At 40.0% G+C, this 19,214-nt stretch overlaps 1 long non-coding RNA gene across 1 annotated transcript; it reads right to left on the bottom strand.

The window, feature by feature from the left end:
- Positions 1–978: 978 nt before the first annotated feature.
- On the bottom strand, positions 979–10,416 carry LOC102018904. Its single transcript, XR_259934.1, has 3 exons — positions 10,349–10,416; positions 3,824–4,001; positions 979–1,066 (listed from the first exon to the last, which is right to left on the bottom strand). It is a non-coding gene; the product is annotated as an uncharacterized LOC102018904 (long non-coding RNA).
- Between the last annotated feature and the right edge of the window lie 8,798 nt (positions 10,417–19,214).

The following is a 19,214-nucleotide window of genomic DNA, read 5'->3' as shown; positions in this document are numbered from 1 at the left end:
AAATGACAGTGTCACCAAACTTTCCATTTCAGTGTAACAGGGCTCCCTTTCCTGCAGTTTCCAGAAATATTTTCCTTACTTTCTTTGAAGCTCTCACTGGCTACTCTTTTAAGAATCTTTAGGGTTCTGCTAATATTGTGCTTGAGGTCCTTACGACTTTCAATCAGAACTTCCCTGGCCCTCGTTCACATGCCACCCACTTTCCAGACCCAAAGCCAGTGCATATGGTCTACCTTCCTGTGACAGCAGCATCCTACTTTAGGCAACAGCATCCGTTTCATTTATGAAACCGCCCCGATGCTGTACTTTGACTGAGGCTATTTCTAGGGGTTGAAGGTGGGGTGTGGACATTGCAGAGGATGTGACCAGGATGTAGACTAGCTGGGGAGAAGGAGAGCAAGCGAGGAGCAAGAAAACAATACATTTTCCATTCAGAACTTCTGGGCCTTTGAACAGTGTAGGTAGAAAAGTTAACATTAGTTGAAAATATGAATCTGGAGCTCAGAAGAAAGGATGAAAATAGAGGTTTAGTAGTCTCAACTTCATTGTCAAACCCACGGGAGTACATAGCATAACTCAGAAAAACTGAAGAGATGCAAACCTCGTGAGTATTAACACTGCACGGGGGCCAGCCTTGGAAGAGCTACGCTAAGCGGAAGAAGCAGGAACAAAGCATATTTACCTTGGGAGTCACGTTTACTTCTATATCCCTATTCACCTGCCTGTCATTAACACAAGCCTGATCATTGTCAGATGGTAGCAGATTCATAATTTTCAACTTCTCAGTATTTGTTGGTGAGGAAATCTCCAGCAAAAACCGTTCATTTAGTATTACTATTACCTTTATTATGAGAAAGTATCTTTGTTTAGACAAAGTCTTACCCATTTTACAAGACAGTAGGGAGTGTACCCTCTTTGCCTTTAGGAGCTCATAAATGTCAAGCCACCAGATATAAACATGCTCCTTAACCACCAGCTGAAGTGCCCAAAGTGCAAAGTATCTCTTCTCTTAAATCTTCGTCTTCATTTTCAGCCTTTCTTTCTACATGTAGGAAGCCTTTAGTTGCTGTTTAGTGAAATAAATTTGAAAGAATAAATGGAGGAGGAGTAAGAATGGGGCTAAGAAGGAGATTTTTGAGGGAAAGAGGCATTGTTTTGGTTAACAGATATTTATCAGCCCCTTTTGGTCCTTAGAGTACAAATTCTTTGGTGACAAAAAGTGATTTATACACACTGAATTCCTAGTTCAGTATTTGACACATACTTTATGCCCAATAAATGTTAAATAGATGAATTTAAAAATTCAGACTAGACGGGACTCTGTTTTGTCCAGTAAAAAAAGACAAATCCAATATAGATATATTCTCAAGCATGTTATAGTCTGAGGATAGGTAAATAAGTCCCCGAATTGTTATAATACAGTTTGTGCATGATAAATTTTGGGGGGTTGATCACAACCCAAAAAAGACTCAAAGAAGGTAAAGTATATATTACAGTGGGCAGTCATGGGCATAGATCAAGGTATGGTTGATGAAGAGGAAGTATTTAAGATGGCCCTTAAAAGATGAATGGACCGGAACGAACAAGGATGGCTCAGGAGGACATAGCTTGAATGAAAGGAGGAGGGTGTAGTTTGTGGGACCTCAGGCTTGAGAGATAGGTGAAGGGCCATGGGTTACAGAGGACTTTTCCTGCTTTCCTGGACACATCATGCTCTTCTGTGATTGGAGCAGGAAGCAACCCTGAGCTTCTCTTAGTCCTCCACAGGTCAAGGTATCCCCAGAAAGATGAACTGTTCAACCCCAAGTGCGCAAAAAAGAAAAAGGGAACTTGCATGATAATTACTTCATCCTTCCCATCAAAGTACCCTCTTCTCTCCCCCACCTGTTCTATGGAGGGAGCCCTGGGGAAATGGGACAGGCTGCTGCCTGCAGGCGCTCATAAATGTCAAACCATTGATCTAGGTGAAGAGCGAGGATGGAAGTAGCTTACACATGTGCATCTCTGCCCTTCAATACCGTGAAGATCAGGAGCACGGGGATTGTACATTTTAGATTTGCGTTCCCCCACAGGGTATGACACAGAAAATCTTTAATAAATATTTACTAAATGACTCTGTTTGACTAAATTCCAGTAAACTTCTGTAGGTTCTTGTGAGAGTCCATTTTTAATGTAGTGAGGTTAAAGAGACAGATGCTAGACTGATTTCAGCACTATACTGAAATGCTTAGCCAAGATGGCTTAGGCCTCATGTGCTGGCATAGGGCACTGCCAGGTGTGCGTTTCTGGGTGGTGTCAGACAGGAGTCCTGTGTGGTGTTTGTTGCAGCAATCCCGGAAATTATATCAGGAAATGATCAGTTTACCGCAGTCGTACATCAAGACTACTGTTACTTGCTCAACATCTTTTCAGAGCTAAATTTTTACCTTTTAAAATTAATTTAAAATTTCTATTGGTCAGTGTGAGAGCTTTCCATCTTTTGGTAGAGAGCACTTTAACTTTTCAGCTTCTTGAAAGTAAGGCATTTAGCTAATACGAGTATTTTCATTTTGTTAACTTCCTCCAGAGTCCATTCACTTGCAGTCCAGAAGGTATGAACTGTGAGCATTTAAATTATATTTGTTAAGCACATTATTACTTTAGTAAGGCCAGGTATATATTTTCTGTTTAATATGATGATCAAAAAATATGTAGACTTCGTGGTGAGTTTGGGGACTCTGAATCTTAACACTAACGGCAATGACAGTGATTCCTTTGAGGAGCTCAAGCCCCTTCGAGTTAGAGGATTTCCACACTTAGTCAGGGCTCTGTGGTTGGGTGGAAAAAGAGTGTTTTGAAAAGACCTGCTACTGTGCTCGCTTCAGGAGCCCATACGCTGGTCCTTGGTCTGTGGCCTCGTCCTGCAGCCTGGTCCTTGGTCTGCGCTGCATCCCAGACTTCAATCTCAGGTCCCAGATAAATAGGATAGGCCAGAGCTAGAGGCTTGGGAACATTTCTCTCCAGGCAGTCTGCAATCCCACGTGGCCAAAAAGCAGCTGATCTACAATATGAGGCAGCTAGGGGTATCTTGTCCCGCCCCCCATGCCCTCTTGTCATCAGTGAGCAAGGGAATAAAGACTTGGCCCCCGACTTTGGTAAGATTGCCACTCCCTGCTCTGGCACAGAATTTGCTTTTGTCTGATCCTTATTCTGTGGAATAACTTTGTATTTCTTTAAAGCCTGTCTTGGTTACTTTTCTCTTCTTGCTGAGACAAAATACCTGATGCCCAAAAATTAAGGAAGGAAAGGTTTATTTAGCTCACAGTTTGTGGAGGTTTCAGTCCATACATACTTGGCTGTTTCCAAGGCAGAGTGACACATAACAGAGGACAACCATTGGTGGCAGAAGGCAACAAGAGCAAAAGGGAAGAGTGGTTGCAAGCAGCCTTTTCCCGGCCTTTACATATGCAAACTATCCGCCCCAGGGCAGTGCAGCACTCACGCCCATAATCCCAGTATTGGATCATGGATCAGTCACAAATCCTGGAAGCCCGCCCCATGACTGCATGAAGATTTAGGGGGGAACATGCAGACACAAACCATAACAAAGCCCTATATTGATTTTAAAGTCATGGCAACTAACAGCCTTGTGAAGATATAAAAATTAAAAAGAATTATTTGTTCCCTTCACTAGAAATAAGATACAATCACAACTTTAATTTTTTTGTGTTTTTTTTTTTTTTTTTTCCTCTTGTATTGCCTTGGGAAGACTTTGAGCCTTTTCCCCACAAATCAATCTAGAATTGAAGGTAGACAAACCACCCGAAAGTAAAAGAAGACTCACCATGGTAAGCAGCTCGAATATACCTATTCCTCTTGTCTCCAGGACGATCTGCTAATTGCTTTGCTTCCTTTTTTGTTTCTGTTAATGCTGTTCCAGGGCACAAATTTATCTGCAGAAGTTTTTATTGGATTCTTCTGAAAGTCATCGAATAAACTTAAAAGTACCAACATTTCTGTGTCTATAAAACAAGTGTCAGCATATTTATCAGTTTCTTTTCTTAGTGTGATTTCTAACCTCCTTTCTACTCCCACTTCCCCTTAATTCAGAAACAAAATCCGAAGTCTCCTAATCAAGTATTTATTATTAAAAAGACAAGGATTGCTAGAAAAACAAACAAGTTGAAAATGTCTCTGAAATCTGATGAAAATTACTTCAGCAATGTAGTTGACAAATAGACTCATAACTCAGATTCCTAAGTTATAAAAGAGACATTGAAATTTGTCAGAAGGGATGTTTTGAAACTACTCTTTCTTTCTTTCTTTCTCTTTTCTTTCTCTCTCTTCTTCTTTCTTTCTTTAGTTCTATTTGCTGTATGTAACAAATATTTGTTGTCAGTAGTTGGTGCATGTACCTGACATATCCTAATTCTTTTTACATCCCCTTACCTTCTCTTTCCTCTACCCTCTGTCTCTTAATCTGCTTCCCATTTACAAAAATCTATCTCCCTGTTTCTTATTATCTATCTTTTATTTTGCTCTTTAATTTATTATACTTTATTATGCTCATATAAGAGAAGCCATACAGATGAAGCAATTGGGATTCCAGGCAATCAACTGGTTTGCCTAAAGTAAACCAGTTGTAAAACATATAAGATGTAAAATATAGCTATTGAATTTTCATGTGTTTTTACCTATTAGCCTCTCAATGGGGAAAAAACACAAACTTTTTCATTTTTTACCTATGACTATTTTCCTGTTTTAAAATCCATAATTGCTTCTGGTCCTCTTCCTTCCTACCACATATCCACAGGGACTCCTCTGCCCTCGTCTTGAAATCTTAGCCCCTCAGGCAGTCATCTTACCCCATTTAGAGGTCGTTATCCCAAACATTGTATTTTCCTGCTTTCTTTAGTAAATGACCAACCTCCCATGCGGGAGTCACAGGGGTCTCTATGACTCGAAATTATAACCTCCCTGATCTCAAGGGGACTGAGAAACATTTCACAAAACCTTTCAAATTTGGTTATATTGGTGACCATTAAGATCCCCGGATCTATTCATGGCCATCTTGGACTGTTTCTCCATTAAGAAGGAAAAATTTCCACTCCTTCTGCATGTCATTTGTGGCAAAGGCAGACTGTTACTGAGGAGAATTGGGACCTTCTGCCTTCTAGCTTTGGACTAGTGAATCCTTTCTTCAGCCTCATCTTCTGAGATTCCAGATACATCTTTTTCCTCCTGGAGAATATCAAAACAGTGTTCTGATTTTGGGATGCTGGGGTTTTGCCTACTTGTTTGGTTAGAGCACAGCATGGATGCTTATGTGTCTGGCCTAGTGAGGCCACTGTGCATATTTCAGTGATAACTCCAAGTGTCAAGCTTCCTCCCATTGGCCTGAAACAACATAGCACTTCATTCTGGAGTTATAACTTTTCTTTGAGACTGGAGCACATTTTGGAGGCCCATTATTTATGTTCCATAAATAAAGATTCTGCTTCTGTGGTAGGAGGCTCTGGAGTTTGTCTCAGGAACTGCTCATCAGTTTTAATCACAAGTTCTCCCCAGGAAGTTTCTGTGGATGTCCTACAGACACGTTGAAATGTCTTCCTGGTATCCACTGTGATTTTACTTCTGAGAACTGTAATGAAGAAATTATTTTGATTCTTTGGGGGTGGGTATTTTCTGGTTTCACCATCCATATCCTGGCTTTTGGTGTCTGTAAACTCTTCTGGTACCTATGCTGCCTCAAATTCTTTCTGGAGAGTCATCTTTTCTCCTCCTTTAATCTTGTGCCTTATGTGGTGGACCCCAGAACGGGTATAGGTCTTATGCCTAAGCTAACCATCTCTGTACAGTACCTCGTCTACCATGGCTGCTTTAGAAACCACAATGTGATTCAAAGTCAGTGGACTCAGTGAGACCTTTCCTGGAGCTCATGGGGGCCACGCAGAGCTCTACTTGTGGAGCCTGAGGTTGTACTGGCAGAAAGGAGAATTGCTGAGGTCCTCTTGCCTCCCATGGAAGCTGAATCAAACGAGAGCCAATAAGGGTCCAGTGCTGAGTAGTGAAGACAGAAAACTGGTAATGTTTGAGCCCTGGATCAAGCTGCATTTGCTGTGTCCTCTGTTACATCAACCAATGAATCATCTTTTCTTGATAAAAGTGGATTTAACTTTAGTAGCATACTTGGTAACCTGCTGCCAGAATCCTTTTGATACACTCAGTATGGTAGTAAAAAGAATTTTTTGGTCTATTTTCTGTTCTTTAGATATAGGAAAAAAGGTAAAGGACTCAAGGAAAAATTCTCATCAGTAAATGAAGAAAGTATGTACAGTGACAAAACAGAGTTACTATACTGAGTAGAAAAAAACATATAAGAAAATAGGGGAAAAAAAAAGACTTCTAAGTACAAAAGCCACAGCAAAAGACCAGCTTTTAAATGTATATTTATAATGTTTAGCTACTCTTATCTACAAGTCACCCCAGGTCATTTTCATCATTTAATCCTTTTATGTCAGCTATTAAAAAACTGGGTACAAAGTATAGTTCAGTACAAAGTTTAGTTCCTTGACCTTCAGTAGGTTTTTGACCTGATCATCTTAGGGACATTGAAATGTCTTGTTATGGAGCTGATGTACTATGTGAAAGGCCTAGATTGGGACCTGAGAGACAGTAGGCCATTAAAAGCAGGAGCAGTTAGTATTGGTTGTGAACTCTTATGGTTTCTTGCTAGAGGCATGAATTCTCTTCCAACTGTTCTTTGTATTAGTCCTAGTCGGGGAGTTACCTATGGCCTCAGCCTCCTTCATTGCTGGTCTCTTCTGATAACATGGGATTTCAGCTGCCTTTCATAAGGATTGTACTTCCCAACAAAGTGGCCATTATCTTTGTTATGAACAAGGAATAACATAAGACATAATTACATTAGGCAAAACTCAGTTATAAACAACAGCAGAAAGGGATGCATTGTAAGTCCTCTCCATGTCTACATGTGTCTGTAATCCTCACATCATTCCCATTTTGCCAGTACTGAAAATGTAAAATCACTTAGCACTAGTAGTATTTTCCTGTATGTATTCTATCCCAAGGACGGCAAATATAAGACATCTTCCACTTTCCCAATTCATCTTAGCAATTTTTATCTATGAGTCTTAGCTTAGCCTCAGACCTCTCAACTCAAAGCAACCAAAGGGCATAATAACAGAGGGTTGACCCTTAAACAGAAAACTGTCTTTCCTTTCTCATCTCTGGTTTGTTGCATTTTGAGATTTTATCATTGAAGTGATGTACACATTTTAAGTATTTTCAATTTTTCTTTTAATTTTCTATGTTGGAGTTGTAGGAGGGATTATGTGTAGTCATGAAGCTACACATAAGCATTGGGCTCTGTGACTCAGTTTCCTTTTTTATCGAAAAGGGACTATTTTTCTTGGATTGCTTTTTATGTTAGACCAGCAGCAGGTAAGAACAACTGCAAGGAAAGAAAAAGAAAGAAAGCAAGCAAGCTCCACATACAAAATAGCAGAAAAAGAATATAAATACAAAGAAACAACAGAGTCAGAGAAATCAAAGAAGCAGTACCATAATCCAGGCTCCTAGACTCACACTAAATTCTTCAATAAGATATGTTGGAACTGCTGCTAAGTGAAGCCCTGGGACACAGATCTAAGTAGGAGTAACTCTTGCCCTGAGGAGCTCCCAGTCTATTTGGGAAGACAGTCATGTACAACAAAGTATGAAATTACCAGGCACCATAGTAAGGGCTGGAATATGAATGAAGAAAGAGATACGGTCAGACTGAGAGTCTGAGTTGACCTGGTGGCATCAACAGAATCCTGTTTGACACTGTCTCACACTCCTTGTCCTGTAACCCAACAATCGAGTGCACAGGAGTTGTTACTAGACCTGCTTCACTAGTTTTCTCTGTGTGAAGCCCTAGTGTTCCTGACAAGTCTCAGTAACCAAGTATGGCGGTGAATAATTTTAAAATACAGTCCCTGGAATTGCATAGTCTTGGCCCTGAATCCTAACTGGCTGCTTACTGACCATGTGACCTTGGGAAGGTGAATATCCACTCTGAGCCCCAATTTCCAGACTTAGTGGGTTGCTGAGGCAATTAAAGTAGAAAATATCTCTGAGGTAATGTTTCTGTTTATTTGTTCACTTCTAAATTTGAAATTTGTCATTTTAAATCATAAGGAGAAAGATGAGCTCAACTTGGTATAAGGAGATAAGGACTGAGGACTTAGGTAGTGTTTAGGGACAGACTTTTGGGGTTTATGCTTTTTGGGGAGAAGGGGTCAAGAGACGCAGATCCTGACTGAAGAAGAACAATCTCTGTGGAGAACAGGAGAAATCCAGAGAAGGGGATGAAGGAAACCGATACGGAGAAAAGTCTGGCTCCTAAGTGTTCTCCAGAGAGTTAGAGAAAACTATCTTAGAGTCTGAGAACAGTTTTTTGATGTGTTGACAGCAAAGGTTAGAATGGTGTTTCCTTTAGAAAATCCCAAGTGTGTAGAAAATGAACTTTTACCAAGTACTTTAGTAGCAGTTTAGCTTCTTCCTCATAACTTGTGTTGGTGGTTTTTTTTTTTTTTTTTTTGAGGGGTCAGGGTTTATTGCCAAGCCTGTTTGTTTTTTGGCTATGTGATATATCAAGTCAATTATATTCTGAAGAAGGAAAATCTGACATAGCAGAAGAAATGATGCAGCAGGGAGCAGATAACCACAGCAAAATTTATATTTGTTTTATGAGCAAGTGCTACCACAGAGTCCAGCACATTTCACTGAATGTGGCAGAGGCAGTTGTAATGAAATGGGTGTTTCTTAGCATTTGGTATCTCAGGGTTGGGTAAAAAATTTTGAAAAAATGATAGGCGCCATCTGAAAACCACCTCCACCCTCATGAATTCCAAATAGGTGGTTTGAGGAAGCATCTGGCAGTTATATTTTCACTTACCCACACTTAAGTAGTAGGAATACCAATTTAACAAGCAAGATAATTAGGCAGAAATATGAAAATACTAGTCAATATCTCATTATGTCTTTTAATCCTCACAGCAAATCTCTGACTTTGGCATTTTTATCTTATCTTAGAGGTACAGAAGTTTTGGGTAACTTAGGTAACTTGTCCAAAGTCAGTAGCTGGTCAGTGGCCAAACTTGAACTAGAGTCAGGGATGACTCATCCCAGTGAACAAGCCTCAGTAAAAGAGCTTCACTATAGTGTTTGTCAAATGAACAACAGACTAGGAATCGGTAGCTGAAGTAAAAGTGAAACATTTTTTTAAAGATCATATCTATCGTATAGAACAAATGTCACACTCTCTAAACTGTATTTTTTCACTATGTAGGGAAAAAGTTAACCTTAATTAACGAGTTGTTTAATCTAATCTTGTCAGTGAAACAACTCAACTCTGTACTAGAGTTTCTCCACTGCTAAAATGTGTTTGGCAACTGTGATAGTTGTGGTGTCAACTTGAATAAGAAACACCTAGCAGATTGGTTTAGCACAGTTCTGAGTGTGTCTAGATGACTAGCTTGTTAAAAACAGAAGATCCACCCTGGGTGCAGGTGGCACCAACCAAAAAACTCATAGTCTCGATGGAATAAAAAGGGAAAGAAGAAGAAAGCTTCACTTCTGTTTCTTTGGAGGAGCTCAGTCTTCACCATCACCTTTGGACATCTGTCTCCAGGTTCCCAGCACAAAGTCTTCAGCCTTCTTGTGTAGACCCTTTGATTTCCTGATGTGGATGCACACAGGACTCTGAAGTAACCTCCAGACCTCAACTTTTGACTGGGTCATCTGCCTCTCCAACGTACAGAAGGCCCTTTTGCTTTCTTCCACACCTGACTCAGCCAAAAGCCATGGTAAGCTTACCTTCTAAATCTTTTAGATGTCACATATAAATGTTTACTTTTATATTTAACCTGCTCCTCTGATGAACCCCAACTGATACAGCAATTCAGGGCACAGTGACCTTATGTGGCAAGCAGTAAGTTAAGACCCTTTCTTTTATATATGTCTTAATCACTTCCCTTGCTGCAGGAACAAAATACCTGACACCTATAATTTAAGAGTTGGCTGGCTCCAAGGCAGAATGGCATGGCAGAGGAGCATAGGAAAAGAGAGTGGTTCACCTCATGATGGAGTCAAAAGCCAAGGGAGGAGCTGGGAAGGGAGCTATTACCTTTGTGGTTCACACCCACAGTGACCCACCTCTTCTGCTAGGCTCCACCTTTTAACAGGAAATCACCTACAATGCCCCTATAATCCAGGGACCTTCAAAAGGTATCACCTATGATCCCAAGAGACTTTAGGTGGACATTTAGATATGAGACATAAGAGCATTAAGAGCATTACTTACGGGAATGCTGTTCTCAATCAAGCTCATTGGGTGTGAAGCAACATAAAGATGTTCTGGAGACAGATCTGCAGGCAAAATGTGAAGAGTATTTTGTGACATGGGTAGGGGGATTACAGTAACCCTTAGTCTGTCATTGGTACAAAATGCCTACTATAGGGGAATTGGAATAATTCTTTTTAAGGCAGGGGATTTGTATCATCTATCAACAATCTTTTAAAAGTCTGTCTTACTGAAGCAAGTAGTTTTCATTAGCAACCAGAAACTTGGAGGAGAGTTTTCCAGATTCTTATTAAATACACTGAATTTACGAAAAGTCTGTTTCTTTATGTGTAGGAAACATTGGTCAGTGCTGTCAGCTGAGAGGGACTGTATGCAGTCCACAGTGGACAGTACTTTCAGGTACAACCTTCAGAGAAGCTATGAATTGCTCAGGAGTAAGGACTGGAGCAAGTGGGCCTAAGGCTGGAATGAAGCCTGACTACTGTTCCATTCAGCTTTGGCACAGGCTGGCTTTTTTGACCAAGTGGGTCAATACCGTAGAACTGACTGAAAGAGGCCTTCTAATCAGTCTTAGATTTGAATGTGGAGCTGAATGGATGAAGTACCCTACAAGAGGGACAACTGCATGTCTTTGGAGCACTCTGGCTGCTAGCTGGTGTCTGTGGGCTATAATTTGGCATCTGCTGCCTTACAGGAGCTGCTTTTCCACCATGTCTCCCTGAGCTCTATTCCACCAAGGCAGACGCAAACCACAAATCTTACAGATTCCTTATGAATCATGGCATTTGCCACTTCTTGATAGCAATTTATAGAACAAGTCATCAGTTTAGTTTAGATGTTAGAAAAAATCTTAAACCCCTTTCAATGATTTGTAATGGTTTTGCCTACCTTTTGTATATCACATAATTCCATTTTATATGTATGTGATACAAGTATGTATATATGTATACACATATGCATGTAAGTATGTGGTCTCCTTTAATTGCCATAGTAATATTATAAAGTATGACATTAAAGGAGATCCTGGAATGCAGAGAAATTAATAAGCCTGAGACGCTAGTGCTAGTAAGATGTATAGCAGAGAGGAACACAGGGCTCTGAGTATGTATCTAGGATCCTCTGTCCCACCACAGCTGCTACTCAGTGTGAAATCCACTCACTCCCCTACGGATGCCTGAGTCATGATTTCCTGGAGTAATCAGGCACCTGACACAAATCATCAATATAAGAAAGTGAGAGTATCACAACAACACAGGCACAAAGCATGTCACACCATGATAACATTCCATTTCACGTGACTTAGTGCTTGACTTAGTTTTTATAAGGTATGTGCTAGACTTTTGCTGCCTGATCTTCCAAAGTGCAGTTTAGTCAACTGGTCAACAGCCTATGAAGCAGTGTATATAGCAGAAAGAATGGGGAGGCTGCATCCAAATGGCCTGGGTTTGAATCTTGGCTCTTGCACTTCTGCGGCTTTTGTATATTATTTATTTCTTTGTGAATTTAATTTCCTAGCCTATGAAATGAGAGTGATGATGTCTTTCACAGTCATGGTGCTTGTTGCTATAGTGGCAGGTGATTAATTGACATTATTATTACTGTTACCATAGGAACAAGTGGTCCCCAAAGTAGAGGTCAGGGTCCTATAGTTGTTGCCTAAGGGCCTCAGTGACCACTGTTAGAGACCAGGATTTCACAGTCCTGAGTATTTCTTCTTTCCTTCCTTACCTGTGATCCCTCTGGCTCTTTCTACCTCCCTTTTCTTCTTTCTTATAATTGGGTAATTGGGAAGATGAGAGAGCTGTGAGCCTCAAAGGAGTTGTCCAAGTTTATTTGCAGCTCCCAGGTTCCCAGTGGTTGCTTCTAAAACTGTGTTATTTAGAATATGTGTTTCAATTGTGTGGGCATTTAGGGCACACACAGCCGTCCTGGGACGATTAAGGCTGTGGTTCTTCAGCACCGTAGACAAATGTCTCTTCAGTAGAAGGAATTTCCGGTTGCATCACTGCTCTTGCGACTCACCCCGGGGAACCGGTTGCAACAGTGTTCCTGGTGCACTGTGACTGGCAAACAGCAGAGGGCACCTCTAGCCTGCAATGGAAGGGAAGCTGACCCTGAGAGCGCAGGGATGTTTCATGACGCATCCATGTGGTGGGTACTCTGCTGTCTCCCCATGCTCTTATTTTATAAAACTACATTTGTCACACCAGCATTTGTCCCTGACTAGCACCTCCCTGTCCACTTGGGACAGCCCGTTGGTCTTTCATGACTTCTGATTGAAGAGAGAGCTTTGGACTCGGAGGGGGTTATTTCCCCTGAAAGCTAGGGACTGCCTGCAGTACTCTACCAGGCCTTTGTTGAGCGAAGCCTTCCAATCGTGTGTGGAACTTTGTTTTATTAAATCTGATGAGCTCTATATTTTTGCCACATGTCACAGATCACCCACGTTGACTGAGCCCTGCCAGAGCTGAGCTGCTATTACCCTGAAATGAAGCCAGATTTTTTAAGTGGGTGGGGGTAATTCCAGTTTGGTGCAATAAATTATATGGTTCTGCCTGATTTATTTTGCTCTGGGCTGGGAGAGCTCTTGACGGAATGTATCTTGCAATGTGTGTATATGGGTTGGGGAGCAGGCAGGAGCGAGGAGGTGGGGAGGAAGGGAGGGAATTAGGTGTTTCTGTAGTGAATGGGCTGAAAAAAATAGATACAAATACAGCTGCCTGCTTTTCTTTTCCAGCCCCTTCCACAACGTTGCCTGTCATTCTTGTTTTTTATACTCTCTAAACTTGGAGCTGGGCTTCTGAAATTCCAGAAAGAAATTTGGGAATGCATATTTTCCACAAATGGTAATAGAATCCCTGTACTCCTATTCATTTCTCTGTCTCAAAGGGAAACTCTGGAGACTCAGGATTCCAAGAAACATGCCTCCAGAAATCTCCTTTTCTTGGTTTTGTTTTGCTAGGTTATGGTTTTGAAAGAGGATGCTGGTACCTGGATTATCACTGATTCATGTCCCAGTTAAATGTGCATGGTTTTATAGGGGAGATGAGCTTATAACCACATAGAAAAGCGAATAAAACTTAAACTGAACCTTCTCATCTGGACCTTAGGACCAGGGGACTAGTATATAAAATGCGTTATGATAAAGTCCAGGAAGACTAATGTTAGAAAATCTCTGCTCCAGTCTATATATTCTACCTCAAATTCCTAATCTCTCTATGGCTTGTTTGTTTTAATTAGCAAAAATAGGAATGCAATCTACCTCACCCAATTGTCACAGGAATTAAATGAAAAAATGTGGATGAATTCTGTGACATCAGGAAAGCTCAGTTATAAACATTTATTTATTTTTTTGCCTGTAAACTGTTCTGATGGCATGTGGGCAGGCTTAGTTAATCAAAGGAGACCTCTTTGTCTTCTGAGACTTTTCTTTGAAGAAGGAGGGCTCAACAGCCAGACCTCAATGGTGTGGTTTCCCTGGCCTCACAGCTGGAGTAGAGGAGCGTAGAGATCTAAGAAAGGGTACTGAGGAGAAGCTGGGAATCGTATCTGAAAAGCACTCTATATTTATAGATGTGTCCTTCATTTATTTCCAAGGCAAATAGATTTAAATAAAACCAAGGTTTTATTCCTTATTCAGGATAACTGTGCTTATAATTCCAGATTTGGAACCTTACAAATGAAGTTTAAATTTTTTTCCCATGGGATACAAAAATAAAAAGAATACTTTTTCCATTGAGTTCAGATAATTTTAAGATACCCACTTTGTGAAAAAAAAAATTGCTTCAAAAGACCCTTCTACTGGAAAATCTTAGCTGAACAGAAGGATGGAAACTTTCTCATTGTAACATTTGTTTGCACTTGAACCCATATGGTGCTGAGTTGAGTTGATGACCTTATCAGAATGACAGAAGGAAATATTGAACTTTATTCTCCACTATTATCTGATTTTTTTTAAAGCTAAGTCTCGTGACAATCATTGTTGTACAAATAACAGTGAATCTTGACTCTATTGATCCGTTTGTTTCATTTTTGGCAATAAGTTCTCTGCTGTCAAGGTGGCATCTATCTATTAATAAAATGCCTATCTTATGTTTGAAATATTCTCAATATTTCTGCCTCATAAAAAATTTATTTGGGGGGCTGGGGATTTAGCTCAGCGGCAAAGCGCCTGCCTGGCAAGCGCAAGGTCGTGAGTTCAGTTCCCAGTACCAGAGAAAAACCAAAAACTAAAAACCAAAAACCAAAAAAAAAAAAAAAATTTATTTGGTACTGGGAATCGAACTCAGGACCTTGTGCTTGCCAGGCAGGTGCTGTGCCACTGAGCTGTATCCCCGACCCTGCCTCATAGAATTATAGGAAGAAATCTTAGGCAAAAATTTAAAAAGCTACTATATTCCAATGCAAAACATCTTTGTAATCTTTAGCATTCAAATCTAGAGTTGAGGTTGCCTTGTTGGAGAAACTTCCCTTTTGCTTGTACACCATACCTCTCCCTGCCCCACCCCCACTGGCTAGCTTCTCCGCTCTGTTGCTCCATCGTAGGTACCACCAAGCCCTCAGTCCTTCATGTCTTCTCCCTGAGGGTGGCAATTCTCCATCTAACACTCAGTCTTCCCCAGATACATTATTTAAAAATTAGAAAACAATAGTGCTGATGTTTATTTCTCTTAGCTCTATCTTCTGCCCCTTTTACTATGTGAGTGTTCACTTTTCCCACTGAAAATTTTTATAGTAATATTTTCCCCTCTGATGGATTTGCCAAAATATAAACCTTATTAAAGAATCTTATTATTTACAATCTCTTAAGTAATGGCTTTAATTACATGGAATTTCCTAAATCTTCCTAGAAGTACTTTACTATAGATATTATATATATATATCTAATATAATTCCCCAAATTGTACTATTAGTAGAAAAATATACATAGCTTATGATTTCTCAGCCTGTGAATCAGGGTTAAAATTTAAAAAAATGTTTTCAAAATAAGAAAGAAATTTGGAAAGTTTTGAAGACAATTGAAGGACAATTATAGCCATCAAAAGGAATTGGAATCTCTTTCTCTCTCACCCTGAAATAGCTTCCTGATTCTTCTCATAGCACAGGATTTACATTATATAATTTCTTGGACACTGACTGTATTTTCCCTATACTTTATCATTTTCTGCGTTGTTATAACTCAGTGTCCATTGAGTTCCTTCCCTGTACTACAGGACACTGTATATTTCACTGGGCAGGACTTTCAAGGGGCCAGAGAGACATGGTGTTTCATCAGCTCTAACCACGTTCCTGTGGTATTTGGTGGATTATTAACTTTACTTTTAAAATGGACCAGTATTAAAGGACATAGGGTAGTGTGCCTCAGAGAGGTTGACATCTTCTTCACAGAATTTAAACTGTATATAACTATATTCTAAGTCTATTTTGTCTCCCACATTTAATTTTGGGCAGTGAGCAATTGCTTTCTGCCATCCACCAAAGAACTTCCTTTATGATTCTTATATCTCTTCCTTATTCTATCAATACACACTCAGTGAGGATCTTAATGTTCTCAGCACTGACTTAACCACCAGGGGAAGCAAAGCAGTAGAAAATAGTCTTTTTCTCACCAATTTGTTTAATTTTATCTGGGGTAAAGAGATACAGAACTGAAAATGTTAGGTTGCAAAGACGCACATGATTCATCTCTTCTGCCCTGCCTAAGTCTTCAAAGGGTGACCTCCGTGGACTGCCTCACCCAGCTCTCCTTTGCCCTCTGGCTTTCTGTTGGCTTAAACAGTGATAGGCACTAGCAGGTGAGTGGAGGCTGGGCTATTGCTTCCTGTGACCTCTTTCTGCCTGCCGAGGGCTTTGGTAGCAGCTGCATGTGGTTCCCTCGTTTTGGCCATAGCTCTCATCAGACAGCCCTCTTCCAGAAAATATTGTTATCTCTCCTTGCTGTGCTGCAGTGAAAGACTTCCCTGTGACTCCCCAAGCACTGACCACAGCTCTGTGAAGAGTTTGTTAGGGCATCTTACTGCCACTGGTCTGTCTGCTGCTAGAACTGTGACACAGTACTTTCTAGGTGAACGAGAAGTTCGTAGGGAGGCTAAGAGCAGAAATAAGCTGGCAAGCCCAAGATGTGTGAGAGTGGGTGTCTCGCAATGCAGAGATTAGATAAAGAGAAGCATCAAGGTTTAAGACATCAGGAAATGAAAGCAGAAATACACAAAATCACATACATCACACTAAAGAGCTTCTGCACAGCAAAGGAAAAAATCAGTAAAGAGGCAACCTACAGCATTTGAGAAAATATTTGTATACTGCACATATCATTTAGGGTCTATACCCTGAAGATATAAAAAACTCCAAAAAAAACTCAATAGCAAAACAAATAGCCTAGTTTAAAAATAGGCAATGGAGCTAAGCAGACATTATCAAAAGAAGGCATTCAAATGGCCCAGAGTTAAAGGGAAAAATGCACACATCTCTAATTGTCAGGACATACAAGTCAAAACAACAAGGACATGCCATCATCAAAAGATGAAAGATAGCAAGTGTGTCCAGGTTGTGTGTGGAGGGAAGGAACGCTTGCATACTCTTAGTAGTAATGTAAATTGTTAGACAGTCATTGTAGAGAACAGTATAGCAGTTCTTCAAATATATTAAACATAGAATTTCATAGGATCCAGAAATTCCACTCCTGGGATATCTAAATGAAATGAAATAAATATGTCAAAGAGACATCCATAAGATTCAATGTGGCACTAGTCACAATAGCCAAGAAATGGAAACAACTCCAATTTCCATCAAGTCATGAGTGGATAAAGAAAACTCAGTACATATACACGAGGGAATACTATTTAGCTGTAGAAAAGAATGAACTCCTGTTATTTGTGACAGCACAGATGAAACGAGATCATTATGTTAGGTGATTTAATTAAACTAGGTGCAAAGACAATCACTGCATGACTCACTCATATGTGAAATCTCAAAAAGTCGATTTTACAGAAGAGTAGAATGTTGGATACTGAAGGCTGGGAAGAGTAGGAGGAAGTACTGATGGGAAAGGTTAATGAAGAAACAGCTTCTATTTAATTTACAGTTAGGTAGGAGCAAGAAGGTCCGGAATGCTAGTGCATGGTAGGGTGACTAAAAATAACAATATTGTATCATGCACTTCAAAAAGTTATAGGACAGGTTTTGAAAGTTTCTGCCATACAGAGATGATAAAAGATATAGACATATTTAACACGGTTTAAATATGCAATGCATATGTGTACTGGAGCATGAAGTGGTTATGTGTTTGTATAGCAGTTAAAATAGATTTAATTTAAATTATAAAACAAATAAATGTTTACAGTCTTTCTGTGAAAAGGAAAGTCACAAACAGTTCTTATTTTTTTATAAACTCTAAAATATTTTAACATTAAAGATTGGTTTTTACAAATAAAAATTTTCTCCAGGACTGACTTTATTCCTATTTTTTTTTTAGTTTGTTAGTGCATGTGTGTAGTACCTAACATTTACATTCATTGTGGGAAGCTGGTACACATACATAACGTGTATTAATTCTTTTTGTCATTCTCTTTCCCTTCCTTCCCCTCATCCCTTGATCTCTTTCCTATTCTTTTTTATGTATATGTCTGCAGTACGCAATGTTTACATTCAGCATGTGGAGTTCATACATGTATATCACACATTCTGATTCCTTGTTTCCTCCCTTATCCCTTGCCTCACTACCCTTTCCCTCCTTCTTTTGATCCCCTCTCCTTGGAGAATGACCTATATTTATACTTCCTGTTATCTATCTTTTATTTTGCTGTTTATTTTTACGCTGGGCTTCTCATGTCAGAGAAAATGCATCAGCTAGTACTTATTACAGAAACAAACTTAATGCAAGTGTGAGGCCCTGAGTTTGATTCCTGGTACCAAAAAGAGAAAAAAAACTATACAAATATATAAGAATTGACAAGACTGGCCTTCAGTGTCCGCCCATAGAGTCAGGTGTGGAAGGGTGCAAAAGGTCTGTCTGTGCCCTGGAGATCCAAATGGTCCTGTGAGAAGCCTGGAGCTCAGTGTAGTGTCTCATACAGTGGGTCCATATCAGGGGGCCGAATGGTCTGCACTGGAAGCCAGGAGAAGACGTCCAAGGGGAATGAGAAGACGGGAGCTCCTCTGAAGAAACAGAAGCAGCAGCCTTCCTTCTTCATTTCCCTTTGATACTGTTTGACAACATTCCTCCCTGGGGTCGGTCCTCTACACCTGGAACTACGCTAAGCCAATTTAGTTGGGGATTTCTTATTCAGGTAGTTAACATAGTCAATTAACTCTCACAGAAACCCTGTGATATTTAAGTTTGTGTGCTGGATTTATTTCACTGAACCTTTAATCCTAAGGTGCATCCACAATTTCTACAAATGACTCCAGTTTATCTTTCTTACTGGCAGAGTAGTATTCTATAGAAGGTTTTTGAATAAAGAGGCTATATGATAAGACAGTGATTGCATGTGGATTAGAATAGAGAAGGCAGAGTGGCAGTAGGAAAATTATTCAGAAAGCCATGACAGAAACCTAGGAAGTTTTGTTCAGGTGACTTTGCTGTGTAGACAGTGTGCTTAAGAACTTATTTTTCCACCCCTGAACTTTACGGTATAACAGCTTGGGGGACACACACATATAGGAAATGAATGCTGGCTTGTTTTGGGTGATTCCATGAGTTGGAGAAGAAGTTAGCAGTTGGTAATGTAACTTTGCTCAGTGAAAAAGACTAAACAAATGACCGAAGGACTGTGCATTAAGGAATATTTTAAAGAAGACATGTTCCCTGCTCGGTGATATGTTTTGAATTAGGGATTCAAATATGGCATTTCTTACAGATGTTGGA

Source organism: Chinchilla lanigera, unplaced genomic scaffold (genome assembly GCF_000276665.1).
Source record: "Chinchilla lanigera isolate Chin_1 unplaced genomic scaffold, ChiLan1.0 scaffold00010, whole genome shotgun sequence".
Lineage (NCBI taxonomy): Eukaryota > Metazoa > Chordata > Mammalia > Rodentia > Chinchillidae > Chinchilla > Chinchilla lanigera.
Note: the sequence above shows the minus strand (reverse complement) of the source record. Positions and strands in the feature narration are given on the sequence as shown.